This window comes from Suncus etruscus, chromosome 4 (genome assembly GCF_024139225.1).
Source record: "Suncus etruscus isolate mSunEtr1 chromosome 4, mSunEtr1.pri.cur, whole genome shotgun sequence".
In the NCBI taxonomy this organism is placed as follows: Eukaryota; Metazoa; Chordata; class Mammalia; order Eulipotyphla; family Soricidae; genus Suncus; species Suncus etruscus.
Window position 1 is genome coordinate 31,139,137 of NC_064851.1, and position 5,782 is coordinate 31,144,918.

Genomic DNA, 5,782 nt, shown 5'->3' on the forward strand with positions numbered 1-5,782 from the left:
CTTCCTCCATTCTGAGTGTAATTCTTAGTGATATAACAGAAGGTAGGGCTTATACGTGGCCAGCCTGGGTTTGATCCCTGGCATCCCTTATGGTCCCCCATGTCTGCCACCAGGTATGATTCGAAAACCAAAAATATTAAATAAGGAAAAAGATAGAGGACTATGAACCAGAACTCTCAGAAGAGAAGCTTTTTTTCAGAGATGCTTTTTATATTTCATGATAGAACTTACTCTCAAATGCAGACATAGCTGGGGAGGCCAAGATGATTTTGTATTCATAATTATGGACAACTTAAAAGAAGAAATATAGGTCAGTAACTTTCAATCTTGTTATTATAATTTATAATTTCTGGTTAAGATCTAAAGTAAAATTTTAGCTAAGTAGTACTGAGCTTTAATCTCTGGATTATTTGTTGGAAATAAATGATGATAATCCACAAGCTTTAATTTATTTTAGTGAACAACAATAGTTATATAAAATAAAAATTTATGGGCAGGAGCGATAGCTCAGTGGTAGGTCTTTTACCTTGCACATGGCTGACCTAGGACAAACCTTGTTTCAATTCCCCGGTGTCCCATATGATTCCCCAAACCAGAGCGATTTCTGAGTGCATAGCCCGGAGTAACACCTGAGCGTCACCGGGTGTGACCTGAAAACAAACAAACAAACAAACAAACAAACAAACAAAAGAGAGACATTTACTTAGAAAAGTGTGAGGAGAGAGACAGAGAAAGAGGAGACCAAGAGAGATACATGTTTGAGAGAGAATGCAGATTTCTGAGGGGAAAAAGGCAGGATTATTAACTTTTATTAATTATTTTCTCTAAGGAAGCATTAAAATGATTTTGAAAGTCTTGTCAGTTTTTTTAAACAATATTTGTAGGGTTCACTACCAGTAGTCTGGAAACTATTACTTTTTCTTTGTTATTATTAGATATTCAGTTTGTGTACATGATTATTTATACCCTTCCCTTCATTCCCTTATTCACAGTGGTAGATTTTTCACAACCCTTCTTTTCCAGATATATGTTTAATTTTCTCTTTCATGCTATGAACCTGTTCTTATGTCTCTTCTACAGATCTAGTTCCACAGATCTTTAAGAAAATGGTGGTGACTTTCTCAAGTTACTTTCTTAATCTTTGTCCCACATAAAAACAGAAAAGTGAATATTTATAACTTCAAGGTATGGAGTATGAGTGATACAAGGATAGTGGTGGAGGGTCTTAGATAATTTGCTGAAGGTTGGAGGCACAATATCTGTACATAAAAGCATAAACTTTAATGTTGTTATAACCATGCTACCTCAAGTACAACAAAAATAAATAAAAATATTGAGGATCTAACTTATACTGTTTGCTTACCAATTTCTTTATATTTCATGAATATTTTAGTGAATGACTGAGCTGACTCCAGAAATTTGAGCCTAGATCTTCCTTTACCCAAAAATTTCAATGTGCTCGATGGATGCATCATCTACGTCATTTCTGTCCTCATATCTTATTGTTTCCATATACAATGTCTTCTAAATCTTAAGAATTTTCAGGAAATAGCCATTCCAACTCAGAAAAGTCTAGAATTTTCATATAATTAAATTTATATTTAAAATAGTTTATCTTGTGTTCAATAGCACATGCTCAAAAACTGTAATCATATGGAAAGATTAATGTGGCCCCTGCACAAAAATGACATGCATATTTGTGGAACATTACATATTCTGACACCCAAACAACAAAATATGTGACTGGTTATTCATGGTGGTACATTTTGTTCTATTGATAAATTGAAATTAATTTTTGAGAATAATCCCAGAAGTTAAATTTTTGAAACAGTTGAAAGGAAAAAGAATTTACTACTAATGGCACTTATTGTGTTTATAGTTGAACATTTAATTGTACAGTTATTATGTTTTTTTGACTATATGCTTTTTGACACCACTGTGTCTGAAACAATAGTTATAAAGTGAGATAGTGATAAATTATAGTTATGAAATTTTATTTTGACATAATTAGTACTATGATAATGACATTTATTTTAACATGCATGCAATTTTCACAAAAGAATGAACAGAGTATGAAACTGCATTCATTATCTCATTTATCTCAAAAATGTTTACTGAGCATCAATCAAGCAAACATCTAGCACTGTGGTAGATACTGAAAGAAAAAGGTAAGCGGAAATGATATAGATGATGGCCTTACAGTCTAGAAGAGATATACAATGAGGTAAAAAAATAATAAATACTTAATAAGAAAGCAAAGATTGCTATGGGAATTTTTTTGGCAGGATCATTTACCTACAGTCTTTATGGAGCTTTCAGACACAACACATAATTTAAACCTCACAAAGCTTGCTGTAATAAGAAGTACAGATATATTCTTCTCATTTTCTGAGGAGGATTTAGTACGAAGATGAAAAAAAAAACCCAATTCCAATAGACGTAGACCTAGGCTTGGGCATCTAAAGCCAGTAATCTCATTAAGACTTACCATACAACTGGAGTGTAAGCAAGTGTGAGGTCTGTGACAGTGCCATACCTGCTTCCAGCCATTGTGATGTCTTCATCCCAAGCTTACAACTCCCATTGGCATAAGCTAATTAACTCTTGGCATCTATTGTAGCTGATTAGAAACCATGCGGGTGTTCTGGCCAGCATGGTCCTGAATGCTCTTTAACTAGGGCTGATGATAATCCAGTGTTCATGCTGAGAGTAACTCTGCAGCTAGGAAAAGGGCCAGAGGATTCTTCCAGCAGACACACTAAAATCCCAGAAGCATCAGCCATAGGCCTTTTTTGGAATGAACCTCTATGCAACAGTCTCTTTAGTGGTCTCTGTCCCAGGAAGAAGTCAGAGTCTCCAAAGTTAAAACCTTAAAATGTCCAAAGCTTTCTGATTTATGTTTAATACCATTGAATCTGCCAGAGGAAAGAACATTTAGTATCTGGCAAAAAATTTCCTTTATCATTTTGTATACCCAGTCACAATAATTCTTTGATGTTTTTCCAGGATAACTTCTGAATCTGTTGAAAATTGCCAACATTTTAGAATTTTTCAGAGAATATGCAATCTGGTAAAATTGAAGCAATGCTGATTATTATTCTCTTTGTGGCATCGTAGAAAAATCATGGACTTTGGAATTCACTGGAGTTATTGTCTCATTTTTAGTTCTTCTTAGATGTATCACCCTGAAAAAGTTTCTGAACTTTCTTATCTTTTTCTTTCAAGCTTGTTTGTAAGGATTAGAGGAAAAAGCACATGTAATATAGCTTTATAATGCCTGTTACATAATATGTTCTCAATAAATAGGAAATATTTTTAAAAATTTTAATAAGCAGAGGAATAAACTCAATGCATATTGAAGTAATGCAATTCTTAAGTCTGATATTTTTGGACATGACAATTCCTTTGTATTATTACTTTTATTACAAGTTTCTTATTTTGTGTCCCTCAAAGATAGTCTGCTGTGCAGGCTACTGGGAGTAGAAATAGACATAATAAGTATCAATTATTGGTGTAGTCCATTTGTGATAGAGAAATAACAAATAAAGAAGATAAGTCTGGAGAGATAGTACAGTGGGTAGGACACTTGGCTTACATATGACTTCCATTTGGTTTGATCCTGGGCACCACATATGTTCCCCTGAGTACAACCAGGAGTGATAACTGAACACAGAGCATGGAATAAGCCTAAAGCATACTATCATATGTCCTCCAAATAAAAATTTAAAACCTGAATAGATTCAGTCAATGATTTACAGTTGGATAAATGCGATGAAGAAGATTGGAATCTGAGCCCACTTGCTGTGAATAGCCCTTAAGCAGTGCTGAATGTGACCTCAAAACAAAAACAACAAAAAAGATATGATCAAAATAAAGAACTTTATGTGATGTTGAAAGTGAAATTATTTAAAAAATTGAGATGCTTCTCTGAGAAGTAAGAATTGATGTGGTTTTGTTAATAGTTGAGGCTGTGAAAGGTGTTCCGGGTGAGAAAGCAGCCAGATCAGAGGGAGGGAAGGAGGGAGGCATAAAAGTGAAGCTGGATAGGAGGAGGTGTTTTCTGTGCACTGGGAGGTGAGAACACATAGGATAATCAGAGGTTTTCTGGACATTGTGGATCTTGTTTACAAGGCTTGACTTATTTTACAGACATTTGTATTTAAAGTGAGTTCTTTTGTTTGCTTTTGGGCCACACCCTGCAACCCTTAGGGCTCATTCCTAGCTCTGCACTGAAGGATCACTCTTGGTAGGGCTCAGAGGACCATAGGTGATGCCAGGGATCAAACTCTAGTCGGCCACATGCAAAGCAAGAGCCCTACATGCTGTGCTTTGTCTCCAGCTTCCTGATGGAAGTATTTAAAGAAATTGCTCTTGGAAACCCAACCCAAAAGGCCCACCCTACTTAGGAAACCTTAGGATTCTATGGTGGCTGGGAGAGGTCAATGGCCACAGAGAACAGGTTGTTCTATGGATATTGAAAAAAAAAGAAGAAGAAAAAGAGAACTAGATGCAGTTCATTCTCTTTACTCTGACATGATCATAATGATCATGCTGTAGTAGGTCTCAAATGTGTTGATTATTGATAGCAAAATCAGCAACTTGTTTTCTTCTCTATAGTATGACACTGTAGCATGAAATAATTAACGATGGGGCTGGATGGCGATGGATGGAGGCCTTTGTGCTTAGGCCCCGCATCCGACGTGGCTTCATCCCCATCCAGCTGGCGGGTTCCAGGCCCAGGTAATCGAGTATCAAGACTCACTCACAGGCAGGCTTCAGGAAGCATTAACTTTATTCATGCCCTATTCACCACATGTGTGTGGCCTATCTCATTAACTTTTAAGCACTAGTTATTCTTGGCCCTGCATCTAAACTCCTTTCAGCCATCTTCCCTCAGAGTGCCCAGCAGCGCAGAAAGGGCAAAGAGCCACAAGTGGCAAAAAGCCAAAATGGGCCAAGAGCCAAAGGGGGGCAAAAAGCCAAAAGGGGCCGAATTCCCTTGGTTCAAGCCTTATATAACATTTCCCAGACCCCTCCCAGGGAATGGGAGGGTCTAGCAGGTAAGGTTAACACATATTATCCGGCTTCCCAAGACCCCTCCCAGAAAAGGGTGGGTCTAGGGTCTTAATAGGTACACCCACATGACACCAGGAATTTAAGACCTAATTATTGTTACTATTAGATTCTTATCAAACTTTTAATGTCACATATCTCAGCTCTGAAAAAATTTCTGGTTTATAGAATTAATAACTGCACTAGAAAGTTGAATGATATAAAAGATACTAAAATTTCCCTCTTTTTTCATTCTTCTTTTTTTTTCAAATATTCTTTCCTATCTTTACTCTTTCTTTTTGGTTTTTGGGCCACAGGCAGTTTTTCAGGGTCTTACTCTGGCTTTATGCCTAGGGGTCACCCCTGACACTGCTCAGAGGAAGTGTATAGGATGCCAGTGATTAAACCTAGGTTGGTTGAATGCAAGGCAAGCACCTGACATGCAGTATATCACTCTGGCCCCATCCTGTATTCTTTCTTAAAAATTCAACAAACATATTCTCTCTGCAAATAAACTGTATGTTTATATCATAACAGAAATGCTAAATCTTATGGTTTGGTTTTGGCCTGATTGTATAATATTGACACATCAGAAAGAATGCTAGATTAGAAATAAAAACACCTTGATTATGTTATTTTCACTATCACTGAAATATTTGTAGAGGAAAATGGGGACTTTGGTAAGTGGGTGTGTTGTTGGAATGGTGTATGATGCAACTATCATTGACAG

General features: G+C 36.4%; 1 pseudogene; it reads left to right on the forward strand.

The window, feature by feature from the left end:
* Positions 1–1,618: 1,618 nt before the first annotated feature.
* On the forward strand, positions 1,619–1,719 carry LOC126007660 (uncharacterized; annotated as a pseudogene).
* Positions 1,720–5,782: the final 4,063 nt, after the last annotated feature.